This window comes from Typopeltis vanoorti, chromosome 22 (assembly GCF_054136105.1).
Source record: "Typopeltis vanoorti isolate ZY-2024b chromosome 22, IOZ_Tvanoo_1.0, whole genome shotgun sequence".
In the NCBI taxonomy this organism is placed as follows: domain Eukaryota; kingdom Metazoa; phylum Arthropoda; class Arachnida; order Uropygi; family Thelyphonidae; genus Typopeltis; species Typopeltis vanoorti.
Genome location: NC_143570.1, coordinates 49,976,746 through 49,993,633, shown reverse-complemented (window position 1 = coordinate 49,993,633; position 16,888 = coordinate 49,976,746). Strand labels below are relative to the sequence as shown.

At 34.3% G+C, this 16,888-nt stretch overlaps 1 long non-coding RNA gene across 4 annotated transcripts in view; it reads right to left on the bottom strand.

Moving 5' to 3' along the window:
- Positions 1–2,772: 2,772 nt before the first annotated feature.
- The window catches only part of LOC150094407 (uncharacterized), an 849,964-nt gene continuing 835,848 nt past the window's right edge, over positions 2,773–16,888 (bottom strand). For 3 of the 4 annotated variants that reach the window (XR_016550249.1, XR_016550254.1, XR_016550253.1), the window contains 2 exons: positions 15,072–15,216; positions 3,473–4,614 (listed from right to left, as the gene is read on the bottom strand). This is a non-coding gene — a long non-coding RNA (uncharacterized LOC150094407). Of the gene's footprint in view, positions 2,904–3,472; positions 4,615–15,071; positions 15,217–16,888 lie in introns of those variants that run through there. The other variant, XR_016550250.1, reaches the window with a different exon arrangement.

Sequence of the window (16,888 nt, the reverse complement as noted above, 5' to 3'; positions counted from 1 at the left end):
TAACTGGGCTTTTGTATTACTGGAAGTGCGATTGGTGTCTTTTTCAACTGCGCCCCATACAAAATAATCCATGGGGTTAAGGTCTGGGGAGTTTGGAGGCCAAACATTTGGACTGGTGAAGTCGTAGAAATTTTCAGACAACCATTTTTGACTTTTCCCAGAGGTGTGGCAAGGGGCCGAATCCTGCTGCCATACATACGGCCTACCATTGGCTACCCTTGTTATCCAGGGCTTGACTACAGTTAGCAACTCCACGAACAAAGCCCGAATTCCAATGCCAGGGTTCTTCAACACCTGTTCCTGCAGATTTGCGAGGAATTCTGCTGTACGAACGCAATCAGATCGTCTGCTAGGGATCTTTCTTCTTGCTACATCCTCGTAGTCACCATTGCAAGTCTCTAGTTCATGCCTGATTGTTTTTACTGTATTCAGGGAGCATTGGGCAGCAGTCGTAATATCCTTATTTTGATGGCGGGCACGAATCATCATGATACAAGTTATTCTCTTCCATGATTCAGGTGGGTTCCAGCTATCCATCCTTTCTGACATCTTGTATGTGAATGAAGAAGGGTCCAAACTTTTAAATGAAGAGAAGTGTGTGTTAATACATGTAACTTACGGAAAAATATAATTAATTATAAATATGTCAAATTTATCCCGAACACCCTGTATATATGGGATTATGACTGAACGTCGCTAAGTAACAATCTCATATAGCTCTTGCAATGATGCTGCTTGTCTATGTTGAAACACAGCACTAGATGGAGTTGCTTTTGTACTGTTATGGTATATTGTTCTGACAACGAGGCCACCGGAACAACAAAAAAAATTTATCATATCTGAATGGTATGGCAAAGGGTACAAATGTCTTACTCTTACCAGCTATGATGCTGCAATCGAATGGGACGTATTTCTATTTATTCTACCGGTCAGAATGAAACTGATATTTACGTATGTTTTTCAGCCTTTTTTTCATAATTGCTGTAAAACACTTTTAAAGAATTCTCCTCTTAAATAAATCCGATGTACTAAAATCATGGATATCACAATAGAAACCAAGTAAGGGAGAAACAACCACATAATGTAATAATAAGACTCGATACAAAATTAATAACGGAAAACTCACGTACAAAGATTATTTAATAGTATAATTTTCGCCTGTGTGTCACAGCCATCTTCAGTACATTAAGCTCAAATTAAACAATAACTGACAATTCCAAAAAGCGCCATATAAGTAGTTGGTGTAGATAGATAACTAAAAATGTCGGTCAATAAATTTCCTTTACAACTCAGCTAATCTTTCCTATCTCCCATAAAGGGGATAGACGTAAGCCGTCGGATCTGTTTAAGTTAGGAGAATGAAGTATGGAGAATGAGTTTCACACGTTTCTTTATATTTATATAAAGGCGTTCCATGAGGAACTGACTTTTGTGAAGAACTCGTCTTTCTCCAATGAACTCTATATCTAGTGAAGATGGAATGTTCTGCAAGTCCAGACTTTTCAGGTTTAAAGTATTCAATATAAGATTGGTGTTCTTCTAGCCGAATAGAGGCAGATCTTCCCGTTTGTCCGAAATTAGATAATCCACAAGAGCACGGAATCTGGTAGACACCTGGATGATTAAGATGTGGAAGCTTGTCCTTAGGAGAAGTGAGAAAGGTGGAGATTTTTCTATACGGTCGAAAGGCAACAAAACTATTCAGTGGTTTTAAAACTTTTGCTATGCTATACGTTCACTGATGCCTTGTACATAAGGGATAGGAATGCGCGTTATTTCTTCTGTGTTTGAAGAGGAAGACATTAAAACTACTCAAAGCTGTTTTAATGAAGCAATTCTTATAACCATTAGATGAAAAGGATGAAGTTATATATTGGAGTTCTTTCTGTAAAAGATCGTCTGAAGAACAAAAGGAGCCCGATGAACCAGTGTTTTAATAGTTCCTGCCTTTTAACTGGGATGGTTATGAGATTCCGCATGGATATATAATGGCCTGTATGAGTCTTCTTTCTATAGACTGAGAAATGTAGGTTACCATCTGGTTGGCGAAAATTTAGAAGATCTAAAAAGGCTAACTGCTTATTTGATTCTACTTCTAGGGTAAACTTGATCCTAGGATGAAGTGCGTTTAACTTAGTGAGAAATTGCTGAAGTTCATCCGAAGAGCCATTCCATACAGCAAAAATGTCACTGACATATCTGAACCATTAAGAAGACAAGTGTGACCAAACTAATTTTGCGAGTGAAATATCTTGACGACTAGGCCGCTCGTATACAGTGGCGTTTGACCAATTTCGAACTTTACTGAGTTATCACCAGTAGGAGTCGGACTCAGGAACATACCGGGGATTGAGCTAATGTAAAAGTCATTATGTACTTCTGGGAGGAACTTGTGCACCGAGTCCCGTAAAATGATGAAAAATTAATTCTCAAATTTAATTATAGGATGTTACATTCAAAAGTAGCGGATATTAAAAAAAAAAAAAAAACTGCTAGCCGCCTTGAAATGATTTTTTTGCTAACTTACAGCATACTACACCAAGATTAATAGAATTACCTCTCCTTAATGTCATTTGACTTAAGATAGCATTCTGTATAAAATCATAAGCACAGAACTAAAGTAACAGTAAAATTATTGACGATTTCCAAATGCATTGTAATTTTTATTGGTTATCGATTAAGATATGGTAGGTTTGATTGTCAAGAGTAGCAACATCATGAAACCATCACACATGTTAGCAGAGAAAGTCATTTTATCTCGCAGAATTCCTGTTAGTAGCGTCACCACTCAAACTCAATACGATGGCGAAACTATTTGATTTTTCGAATAAATGTTCTTCTCCGTAGCAATTTATGTGCACGTTTCTGTTTGCTTCTATATCATCCATCACTACCGAAAGTACCTAAATGGAGTAATGGCATGGAATCAAATCTGGCGTTTTCTGTGGCATTTTTAGACGAAAAAACATCTGTGTCACAGAGTATAAAATGAACATAACCATAGTTATATTTTTTAAATTACTAACCCTACTTTTATTACACTATGTCACAGCTATTGGATGTATGCTACGAAGTAAAAACAAATGCTAAAAATGTTCTCGCTGTGAGAGTTTTCTGCTTTCTCAAATATAACCCATTTCTATATTAGGCTGTCTGTCAAAAGTTAGCCATTTTAAAATGTAAAATCTGTCAGCAGAGATCGGGTTGATTTGAGTTTCTTAATAATATTGTTAGATTTATTTATAACTAACAGCTGCTCTCACTGAGGAGTTTAGTCGTGATCTTTTTAACGTTTCAGTTCATTAGAATATGTTAAATGAACAAACAGCAATCCTCATTGTACCTAAATATATTTTATTTTAAAGCTGCATCAACATTCGTTCTCCAGTATTAATTATACATTACACTGTTCTCTACTGTAGTATTTTGAAATAACTTACTGCTATTCATCTAAAGTTTTATTTAGCTCAACTACACAGTTTAATATATTCTACGAAAATGGCATTTCTCTTGCTGATGAAAAAACTGTAAAACACGTTCAACAATATTGCACCACGAACTGGTAGAAGCTGGTATTGTTGTCAATATTCAACCATTAAGAACTCGCTGCAAACTGAACTGTGAATGTTCTCCATCCTAATTATGGAGATCATTCATAATACTCTTTATTTATACATTGCTGTGGTGCTCACTCCAAGCAATCACACAGATTGAACGGTATATGAATATCATTCACGTATAGGTTTATTAGTTCAATAAAATGAAGTTAAATTCATTTTGTTGAACTGAAGAATAAAACTTCAGTTCAATAAAATGAAGGAATTTCTTTTTAAACAGCATTCAAGCAAACAATTCCAATGGTTCTGATCTAAAAAAAAAAACAGTAACCCATAGAAATAAGACAAACTCACGAAAAGAATGAAATCTGCAGTGATATTGTTGAATTTAAAAAAAAAAGACAAATCGCTTAAGTAGAGAATGGAGTGATGGATGACAATGTATAGCAGATGGTATGTGTGCACCGCGTGTTAAAAAAAACTGAGCGGGGAAAATGGCATCTGAACATAAATCATTGCAACTTTTGCAAAAGCCACCGTCTTAATCTATGAAGTTAAAAGTTGTGTATTGTTTATTTTTTTCCACTGTAAAGACAGGCAAAGCTCAGATAAAACAAACTGATTATCTTCCGCTATATTAATTAACATGATTTTTGAGTAACTCTCTTAAACAGTATATATATATAACTAGAAGACCAGAAATAGGTAAAATGGCAAAAAAAAAAAATCCATGATAACAGCCTAACATAATTGCTCATGAAATATTCGATTGCTATTATGACAGAATTTGTTGCTCCTAACAACTTTCCAGTAATGTTCTTGAAGTTACAAGTGCGCGCACTGTCATAGTCACCCATCGTATTGTGATAACTCTTTTCCGTGAGTTGGAAAAGCCTTCTCTTTCTGGGTATGCAGGAGACAAAGCCCATGAAATATCACTCCGCTTCTCCGTACTCGGTCAATACCGCACTGAGTCGTGTTTTCTAAACCACCTTCGACTATGCATGTTATCCCATGTTACCAGATTGCACTTACATAGTTGCTCCATAAAATATACCTGCGGAAATATAAATAAATATTCCTTTTATTAGTTCTTTTTCTCAAAAACTTGTTCTAAAGTTAAAAAGAAAAATTTGGAAGATAAAGTTTCATTAAAATTTATGAACATCAGGATATGCTTCTTTGATAAATTCTAAAAGCCCAAATAAATGTTCGTAGAGAAAATCTTTTTTTGCTATAGTGTAATACGTGTTCATCAACGAATGGCTTCTATTGCACTTGTATAGACTTTGTTTTGCTGTAGTGTAATATCTGTTGGCTTCTAAAACAAGGAGGGCTTCACTTGCATCACGACCTCTACAGATCAGAGCAACTTTAGAAGCCACGTGGGTGGAACGTTAGGATCCAGTCCGCTTCCTCTACTGATCAGATCGTTTTGATTTTGATACCAAACGCGTGTTGGGAGCTTTAGGACCCGGGTCGAGCCCGCTTCCTCCGCTAACAGCAATGAAAGAACCGTATTCTGCAGGTGTTTCTTCCAAGAAAGTGATATCTGTTGGCCTCTAATAAGAAGGGTTTCTATTGCAACCCCACGTTTACAGATCTGAGCAACTTTAGAAGCCGCAGGCTTCCACGTGGGTGGAACGTTATGATTTCAGAATTTGAATTTCAAAACATTTTTTTTCAAAATCTTAGTTTGAGATGGGCATATATGTATGTTATTTATTTTAATACAAACTTCTGAGGGGAGGGGGGGCTGTTCCCATTCCACTATTGAAAACATTTACTCCGAAATACCCCTTTAGAATGTTGCTGAAATGCACATCAAATATGCGAAACACCGAAAAATATTTTCAACATTAAATGTATACTTCTTACTCTAAGTTATCCTTAAACATTACTATAAAATAAATATCAAGCATAATCCGAATTTTTGTTAATAATAATTTTTTATTCCATTACGAATTGAAGGAATTCCTGCAATATTCTGTCATTTTCTTAGAATACACGAAGTCATTCCAGAGGCCTGTAAAACTTACCTGCTCTGAGAGCTTGGAATAACACTCATCATATTAAAATGCGTGCCATTGGAAATATATTTGCATGATAATTATCTTAGCAAACGTCCAGTCATTCTAGTTTATTTAATAAAGAAAGGGGCATAACACGCGTCCACTGTCTCAGTATCGAATACAATTAGGGTTTGTCGGGTTTTTTTTTTTTAATAAATTGGTAAAATTCGAAAACCGGTTTTTAAATACTACAATTAATATGTAAAAAGTTAACATTTTGACTTGAAATCGCTTCGGACACAAGCGTATCGTAATAAAACAAAACTAATCATGAGTCGGGCGAATGTTTGACAATCAATTCCACAAACACATTCTATTACGCTATTCTGTGCTAGTGAAAATTTCACCCCAACAGACCAGTTATGTTACAGCTTGTTATTATTCTTGTTTTAGTTAGTGAAAACAAGACAAACGTAAATAAATTTATTAATGTATATTCTAATAATAATATAACATTCTTTCATTCTTCTTCTGCAGCGTCTCCCACTTAAATGGGGTCACTGTTGATGATGAGTCCCCTCCACATCCTCCTGTCTTTGGCTGTCACCACATTCAAGTTCTTCATCCTCAAATCCTCTTCTACCAGCTCCCTCCATCTCTTCTTTGGCCTCCCACGCTTACTCCTTCTTTGCACATCCATCTGCATGACCCCTCTTCCCACATTAAATATATAACATTCTTTCATTATTAAGTACTGATGTCATTAACTTTTAAGACCAAAATGAATGTTGCAAATAAGTCAGAAGTTTGGAATAATTTCTAAAAGGTTGGGAAAGACAAAGGCATGCCGCAATCGTTTTAATAAAATGTTGAGTTGCAAAGAATCATCTCAAAGCAGTTCATAAAATAATATAATAATCGACAAGTAAGAAATACCTGGACCTTCCTGCCCACAAAAACAAGCCAGTATTTTTAATTTCATGAAAAGGAGCAGTTTAGAAGAAATTATAGCAAAACTTGCTGCAATAGATGGACTGTCCCTTAATAGCATTACAACAACCTCGTTCATAAAGAGAGTCGTTACAAAAACAGGAATATTCATTATCAAAAATAAACTCGAGTGATGGATCTCATTCATACGTTTTATTTTATGATAATGGAAAACATTAAACTATAAATGAATTGGATTGTATTAAGAAGAATGGGAAAATTTTTTCTATAACTTTAGCTGAGTGGACTAGCAGAAGTAATCGCATACATATTTGAATATCAACGTACACCATTTTGCGGAAGATTTTAATTTGGGCTTAGTTCCAATAGCCAGTTCCTGCGATGCTAGGGAAACATTAGAATTAGGTGATAATTTGGCTAATTATCACCTATGCTATTCACTTAGCAGTTAGAATTTTATATAAAAAAATATACAAATAATGAAATTGCTGAAACCGATGTATATGTTACAAGTGAAGAATCGGAAGATGGCGTAGAGTGTGAAGATGATTTTTAAAATTCTCTTGATCTAGATAACGACTGTGGATTCCTTTATGTTGGCTGACAATCAATTTCCCAAATTAGCAAAATTTGCACATTTTTTAGAAAATCTCCCGTAAGTGAAAGCATCCTTCACAATTATGTAAAACAAGAAAAAAAAGAAAGGAATTAAGCCTGATTCTTGTCTGCCAAACCAGATGGAATAGTTTAGAGGCCATGATTGAAAGAGTTACATTAAAATCCTGTGTTGTTTTAGCTTTGAATGATATTGGTGATTTCCATATGTGGATTATAGCTCAATAGCCTAAAATCATGGATCTTAAAGTATTGGGACCAGTACGTAAAGCAGCTGAGTCCTTAGGACGCCAATTTATTAATAAGTGAAGGATTATTTCAACTTCTGTTAAATGAACTAAAAAAATGTAAAGACTGAAATTAGTTCCAAATTATTAAATGCTTTAGAAGTACCAATTCAAGAAAGAAGATAAGTTGGATTAGCAACTCTTTTGCAAAACAAAGAAATTTAGTGTATTTCCACTACCGTCAAAACTTGATAAAGTTATTAAGTTAGTTGGAAAAATATTGCCTAGAATATATCCAAATTCTTGTATGGAAACAGATTTCGATGATGAATATATCGGAGACAGAGAAACTATTAATCAAGGCAATGCTCTAATCAAACCCATGGAAAAATCAATTCATAGGTTTCTTGAGGAACCTGGAGAAATAATATCAAATCCGAAGACACTGAAAGCCGAATTTTCAGTATTTGAGGCAACTGATAAAATAATTTAGATTTATTATATTATTTGATGCCCTGAAAACGATAAAACTAAGTTCAGTAGCCAGTGAGAGAATATATTTTCTATTTCAGGCAAATTTTGTATCTAGAATAAGAACAACATTAAGTAATCGCTCAGTGAATATTATGTTTTTTGAAATCATATATTTCCCGAATAAAATATTTTGTACGGATTTTAGTTATTTATTTGGTTTTGTTATATATATATATATATATATATATTTGTAGTTCCATAAATATTAAATAAACTGAAAAAAATAAGTTTTCATTACACTATTTTTTGTAAAAATTCGAAAATCGGTTTAACCGGTTTTTTTGGAAATACTAGAATTCAAAAACCTGTTTTTTCAAAAGTCGAATTTTGTATAAACCCTAAATAAATACAAATTGCCGATAACGAAGTAGGGGTTATAAAAAAAGGACATTTTCTTCCTGAAACCCTGGTTTTTACCTAGACAAAAATAAGCATACTGCATCCATTTTTTAATGTAACCACACCCAAGAAAGATTGTAAACCAATAGTGCATTACTATCGTGAATGAACTCTGCTTATTTATTTTGCAATTCTGGAATTTATACCAAACATGGAACTGCAATCTCCCACCCAAAAACATTAATGCGCATGGGGGAATTCGAAACTACTTCCTGTTGGTTGCAGCTATCCACGTGGGAACTAGCCAGGAAATTCACAGACAACTACTATACTATGTAATGATGTAGCACAGACAGTAGATAAAGAGGTAAATAGTATTATATGTAGTCTACGCCAATGAGTCCTCATAATCCATGGATGTGTCATATAATAATAATTGAAGAACAATTATTATATTTGTTTAATAAATAATTGTAAAATTATTATTAAACAATAATAATTTAACAATTAAAAAAATGGAACCCGTGTAGCTCAGTGGATGTGGCGTTTGCACACCACGGCGCTTGGCCGCACGAAGGAAGACTTAGTTTCGAGTCTAGTCGGCGATTAGAGGAAATTTTTCTAAGCCTTTTTTTCGACCGGTTCCCGAGTTGGTCGATCTCTGGCACGGGCAAGCGGGTTTTTCCTCCCAGAAACTCGGGTTTTTCGTCCTGTAAACTCTAGATAAACTCTAGAAAATCGACCGTAGAACCCACATTATTTCAGACATTAAATATATTGTGTTAGGGACCACGAGATGGCGGCACTTGTTGAGCCGTCTCTCTTCACTGCGTACCGCTTAATTAGTGATAGCCTTGGACCATCTATCTCTGATTGGGTAACAGTGGAGATTGAACTGCCCAAGTTAGATAGATAGGACTAAATGGCCTCGCCTACTCCCGTATACGGGGAATAAAAAGGTATTAGCTGATTTTTTTTTAAATTTAACAATTTTGATAAAATTGTTAAGAATTACCACACAATTGCCTGAGTAGAATGTCATTAGTATAGTCTATCGTTAAAGCGAGATTTCTTTCTTGAGTATAACTGCATTTCAGTGTTTTATATGTCAGAAGTTCTAAAAATTTTCACATCATAATTTATCCCTACATGTCGTTTTGTGGTTAAAGAGAATTGAGATATTCCAGTCAAGTCGACATTAAAAAGTCTAAACCAATGGCCAATTTCTGCAAGCATACAAAAATTAAGTGAAGCAATTTTAAGTTTTTTTTTTTTTCCAGAGTCGAGTTTTTTCCCTTAATATCCACTTGTTCCATATGACTGAAATGGTATTACTGACCTATGAGGATGTGTAATTTAAAAATGCCCTTTTATCTTCATCGCGAGATTCACCCGAGATGTGTTAGTGATACGTTACAGACAGACTTCAAAATAAGGATTTGAAGCAAACCCAGTTTAAAAAATAATAATCTGGTGCAGGATTCCACTCATTTAACTGGTACTTGTGCAGGCATGATTTCTAGGTGGTTTTACGAACATGCTAGTTATTAAAATAAATAATTATCTATTAGTGTCTATACATATGCTTGGGTGACAAATTTTGCTAAAATTTGGTATCGTAATAAACTCCAGAAGTGAAAGAATCGACATCAATTCAATAATTTAAATCAGAAAACTTTTAGTACTTTATAACGAATTCTTATCGATGATCCACAAATTGTGCAACAATATGCCAGCATATAAAAGAATTCTCAACATAAAAATGCGAATCGTTGCATTTTATTATGCAAATTTGTATTACAAATTATTATCATTCTCCCCCAAAATTATATGACTTGCTCACTTTATTATAAACATTACACGAAACATTTATAAAATTTCTTTTGTATTTGAAGCAAAATGTAATTACTTTTAAAATGTAATTACTTTTATATAAATTTTATTGTGCTGAATTCAAACACGATATTACCCATCATTTTCAGAAGAAAGGTTAAAAGTCTTTTACGAATTAATGTAAAATAACTAAGATATAATTGTTATATAATTAGGATATTTGATTGAAGCTTGTATGTATATGTATTTTTCTTTGTAAGCCCCTTTTCGATGTACGATAAAAAAAAATATTTAAAACATGGGATGGAAATCTGGAATACTAGAACACCATCTTCTGGCCTACAACTTTTCTATGTGACGTAATGGAACTCTTCATAGGGCACATTAGCATCTCATTCTCAAGTTTGAACAACAACGTCAAAAGCAAACGATTGTATTATGACGTCATTAACCACTTTTTTAAGTTAGTCGCCAGCTCATAATTGCTATACTGTATCTTGTTTGTATTTCCTTAATGAAGTTTATCATTCTATGAGAATTTAAATCTCTATTCCATTTACATAATTATTTAATTCAATTTATTTATTAAATAATGATATTTACTATTTTAAGTTCTAGTCAGTTGTACTTTCATTTGTCTATTAACTACTTGCATTCATTTGTTTATTTCAGTGCCAGAACATTTTCTTAGTTTCATCCTTCATTGTTGAGAGCGAGGCAAATCTGTGTTTGCCTTCGTGAGTTTGCTTTCGTGCTTTACTGCGCAGAGTTGTGTACATGACTTCAAAAATAGCAAGCGCGTGAAATAAATTAAACCCGTGCTGAATTGCTGTTTATCAACTAGACTTCAGCTTTGATATTTCAGGCATTATATGAAGTACTGATTTTGAAGAATGAGCACAGTCGAATAATTTGCAATAATACTGGCAATTATTACAAATGGTGGTGCACAAAGTGCTTCATAGTATGAACTTCTCGTATGCAATTCTGTCTCAGAGATAGAACCTTAGTTCAAGTCTCGTTTTTTTTTATTTTAGGGTGGGGGTTAGCTTTAAAATATTTGCATGTCTTGAAATTGCATACCATCTGATGAATACAATACAATGTTTTTTTGGCATTATTATCAATTTTTATAGTGAACTCACTGAGCATAAAATTCGTTCCGTATGATAGCAATATGACTGCCCTCAAGTTTGTTGGATTTGATTAAAGTTGTATTGATTCGCAGCATTGAATAACAAATATACATGTCCTTACAAAAACAAAGGGAAAAATGGTTTAAGGGGGTTCATTTAGTTAAAGGCAATGGCCTAAAATTGATTTTTGCTATCCACAGAAGACATTTATTTGGCTGCGTTCCAGTTTAAATAGCTGTCATTCCTTCAGAAACGTAGTAGGAAGGAGACATGTATTTGGACTTGAAAGAGTTTCTTTGCAACTAATAAATAGTCTGTTTCTTTAAAAGAAAAATTTCTGCGGCGTTTTTAAATATATACCAACGTTTTAAGCTATATTTTTTATGTTTTGACTAATTTATTATAAAGATACTCATTACGGGAATTTAGTAAATTAGAAAAAAAAGTTGAATAAACTACACCCCCTCCCTTCCCCACAATATTAAAATGAAATCCTGATAATATGATGCCAATCTTCACTATTGTTTGTTACTTCTTTTCATTATGCGTATACGACTTTTAAAACACCTAGTTGGCATCTTGCAGATCTACTTGTATGTTGTCTGGTTCAATTTCTTAACAAATGAATGTGGAAATCAATTGTTTCCAATCTTACAGACACTATACAACGCCATGCTGGTCTTCCTGGAGTGCACGCTTTCGACTGCAATATAAATGTAATGGGTAAATCTTGTAGGCAATACAACTGATGGGAGAGAGTATTACACAGGCCTGAAAAATTCCAGTCATGAAAAGTTGTCTGGAAACTATCAACTGTTTACAATTTACTTTTGACCACTGATTTCAAATACCTCTTACATTTTTCTCTATCACGTAAGGATATTTCACAAAATGGATCTCAATATTACAGTAAAATTGCTTTAAAACGCATTATATTAAGTAAAATAACATTTTTAAAATTTTCAGTAAACATTTTTGGAATGAAAATTTGGATTGGAAACAAATTTTTTAATTAAAGTAATTAAAGATTAATCTCTAGTACATACTTTATACTTTATAGATTTCATTGTGGTGTCTTTTTCTTTCAAAGCTTCTTTTTGAACTATTTCTGTGAAATTCTTTTCCCGGTTCGTCTCCGTGCAACACCAGCAATAGTCCGCTATCATGTTGACATTCCACTTAACCTGATACCTTTTTTCCATCTCCCTGCTCTTCGCTGACACTTCCCAGATTCTCAGGAAAGTAGTCCAAATGAGAGTTAAGAAAGTGTACTTTTAAGCTCAAGGAGCATCCAAAATCCTTGAATTTCTGTAGCATGTCTTCCACAATCATTTTATAGTTGAGGTCCTTGTGATTTCCAAAACATTTGGTCACCACCTCTTTCAAAAGCTTTCCACGCTTCGTTTTCAACAGTTGACCATTTTTTCTTCAAACAGTTTATCCTTCATAATTTTCCTGATGTCCGGACCGATAAAAATACCTTCTTTCAATTTTGCTGTAGATAATTCCGGAAATTTTGCACAGACATATTTAAAACACTCTCCTTCTTTCGACAAAGCCTTGACAAATTGCTTTATCAATCCCAGCTTTATGTGAAGAGGGGTTGATAGAATTTTTTCCGAGCAGCCAATGTTTCGTGTAACATTTTTAATTGCAGGTTCTAATGCGACTCTTTCTGGCAATTCCTTCTTGATCCAATGTTGCTCTCGATCTCGGCTGTCCCACTCGCACAAAAAGCACGGGGATTTGGTGTATCCTCTTTGTTGTCCTAAAATCATTGATATGACTAAGATCATCGCAAACTGTCCATCCATGATCATTGTACTTCAGTTTGCTGAGAATTTTCGTATCGTTCTTTCAAATGCACTACTGGTACCGAAGCATACTTATTGTAATTATAGAGAAGCACAGCTTTGAGGCTTCTTTTTGAGGAAGCGATAAACAACACCTCCAAATCGAGGACTTCATGTTTTACGTTGAATTTGCTAATCAGTCCGGGAATATCGCAACACTAAACTAAATCCCCTTCCTCTGGAAAGTAAGGAAAACAATCTTTCTCTATATCTAAACTTTTTTTCTGTATTCCTCTCTATCTTAAGAATGAGAAGTTTCGTGGAAATGTCTTTATTTACCATAAAAAGGTACTTCAAAAGCATTTATACAACTAATTAGCTGTAAGTAAAGGAGAATGAAAATAAATACCATTGTGCATTTAAATCCAAATACTACTAATAAAAACGATAAAATTAGAAATTGGATAAAACTGTTTTACTATTTTTTCGGAACTCAGCACCTAAAAGTCTATAAGAATCAATTATTACTTCTCAGACAATTCCCAACGTAGGCCTGTGATCAGCATTTTCATCCTCCTGTTGTATCTACAATACTTCAATGTGGGCGGTTTGTTCTTAGTTTTTCCTAGTCTACTTATTTGTTTTCCAGTGTTTTTCTGGTTTAACTATCGCTTTCAGTTCCATTTTCTGTTACTATTCCATTCTGATTTTTTTTATCATATTACTTTGATCAAGAACGAGGAAGATATGATAGAGGTCTGCAAACTTCTAAAAAGGTTGTTATAGGTTATCAACTGCTGAAAGTTTTCTTTATGGAAAATGGGGAGAGGAGTGTGCAGTTAAGAGAGACGGTAAGAGCTTGATTTCGTTTTTCTCATAGAGTCGTGAGTGAAACAGTTTGCTTGCTGAAGTAGGGAGTGCATGCAATGTGAATGAGTTCAAGAAACGTTAGGACAGCTGGTGCGGGTAATGTATGGCTTCAGTTGAGTCCATGGCTCCTTGGAGGTCTCGGATAATATTAATAAATAAAATCATGTATCTGTGTCTGGTTGTATAGAAATTTTCAAGGATCAATTATCATCTGGTATACAGAAAGGAATCCATTATGTATATTAATTACGCAGGTTTTTGTAACTTTGGAAATTTACATTTAGAAGGTAATACTGATAGTAAAGCAGCAGAGGGAAAATCCCAAAAACTAAAACTAACAAAAACGAGACATGAAAAAAAAGTGATTTTTTTTCTCATGAAATTTTAGCAATATTTATTAGCCTGTTGCACTTTCAGTGTGTTATGAAAGGTAGACATATTGTACAAAAATCTTACTTATTTCAGTTTTTCCTGCAGCTCCAATTAAAAATATTTCACATTTCACAATTTTTCTGTATGTTTTTTTTATCAAAATTCTTGGATATTTTCGTCCGTGTAGCTCAACTGTCGAGACGGTTCATTTATTTGTGATCTCGGCTACAGAATGTGTGGGAGTAATAGCAAGTAAATTACCACAGAACTATCGAAGCTCTCTTGTCTACACAGGAAGAACCTTTGTTTGTCTAGAAACAACAGTTTAAAGTAGGATATGTCTGGTCAGACAAATGGCAAATGCCGATCGCCGCCGTGAATAGAATCCCCCGTAGCTATTGCTTCGGTGGATTCTGTAAATCCTTCATATAAAGATTTAAGAAAAGATTAATAAATTGCAAAACCTAATAGAGCATACATCTATTTTATTATGGGATGATGGCAAAGTTCAGGAAAATTTGAATACGTCACTTTAATGATACGAAAGGAGTTTATATTTAACACAATGTCATGTGACAAAAAAAGGCGAAGTTTTTTTTTTTTTTTTTAATTAGGAAAGCACCATTAACATTGAGAGGGCGGAATATCAGAGAATATCGAAATGGATCGTTTAAGGAAGATTTCTAATTAAATTTTTTACAACAGCTTATAGCAGCTACAACGGATGTCCGTTGCCAGTAAAATTCGCGTGGAGAAAGAGAGAGTGCTAATGAGCTCGCTAACTACAAACTGTGTCAATCACAATGGCAACAAACCAAACAACAATACTCACCGGTTCGCACTCGGAAGATACGGAGTTACGAGGGATTATAATTTCGGATGTTGTAAATTTAAAGGAGTCGAAACGTGCTGAAGCTCCTGGAGTAGTTGTTACTTTAAAGCCAAGTTCTCATAACAGCACACCGTCAGGAGGACACCTGAAGAAAGAATAACAGTCAAAAAACTAATAAAATTTTAAAATAAAATGAAATATTTAAAATAACAAACATCTGAAGAATTTTAAAAAATTCTTGACATCTGATTTTGAAAGTCTTTCAACAAAGTCTTGTTGTAGCTCAGTAAATACACAAAACACGTTCTTATTGTTCAGTGCTATTTTAAAAGAAATATCACATTAATTGGTGAAATCTTGTGAAGTTTGAAGATCAATCATTTTAATAGCATATTTAAAAGATATAGCAAGGGCCAATAAAATCCTTAAAGCATGCCTCCTATACTGATAACACCTCAAAGAAATTGCTACCATACTACCTGAAATGTTTGCAAGCAAAGGGCATAAAGGTGTGACAAAGGGTGATAAAGTGCCAAATTTCCAAATAATGGAAATCTATCTTTATTTGGAAGGGAAGCAGTTGGTATTTTTAGTGAGCCAAATTGCATTAGAATCGCGTTTCATTTAATAACATGATCGTACTTTAGCCATTAATGGAGAACTGAAGACATTCAAATCCAGAAATTTGGTTACAAAATTCCTCTCGTACCTATCCATCATCAGTTCATTGGATATCAGATGCCATATAGTCACTTTCCTTGGTAAATTTCACGCCAGGTGGCCCGGTCATATGTCTTTCTGAGGACATCAACTAGGAAGATCAGTCATTCCAGACGCATCATCCATCCCGTCTGAATGAAGGTCAGTTTCCATTAACTTGACTTTCTGTTACTGTTTTTAGAAGTCCTCCTTCCAATGTGTCCAAAGTATTTCGGCTTTCTATTATTAATATGATATCCTCTCAGCAGCCTTCTGCAATTCAATAGGTCAAAAGCAGCTGTCCTTTTCTTATCAGACTTCTTTAGGATCCAGGTCTCATCCATAAGTCGTGGTTGGAAAATCATCTGCATCCAGAATCTTCACCCTTGTTCCTGTGGAGATAGATCCATCCTTTCATATTTTAGAAAAGTTTGACTGTTGTTTTAGTCAACCCTAGTCTTTTCCCGAACAGCAATTCTTCCCATTGTATTGGATCCCAGGTATTCGAACTGGCTGACTTCCTCAATTCTTTCTTCGTTAAGGTACACACGTTTCTCAGGAACTTCCCTGTTTATATTTCCCCTGAGAACCATAAGAAAAAGTAAGTTTCATTTAGTATTCAGTGCCAGTTTTTTAGTGTATATGTATATTAAAAATTTTAACAACAAAAAAAAGCAACTGTAATTTCCTTTTAATCTTTTTCCCTACATTATCATGCAGTATAATTTATGTTCATATTCTTTGTGTTTTTTTGAGAGAATTGAACCTAGGTTTCTTGGAATAAAAATCTTTCCATCACCATATCATAGGCTAACTCGCTGTTCTCCGTATCCTATACGGAATTCTAAGACGGAGACGTTTTTTACAGGCAAAGGTTACTGGTTCTTTACCGACTGCCCTACGGAGGTGCTGCGCGCAAGGTATCAGTGTAGAGAGTGATGGATATATATAGAATGTCGTAACATAAAGTAGAGGGGACATTTTGATAGAAACGTTTGTATTTGAATTAAAAACGGCGACTTAACATACCTGAAATAATTCAAAAATTTTTTAATATATAAAAAAAAAAGAATCCTGTGTCGTCGTGGGCTGCAATAATTACACGAAATATTAAGTTG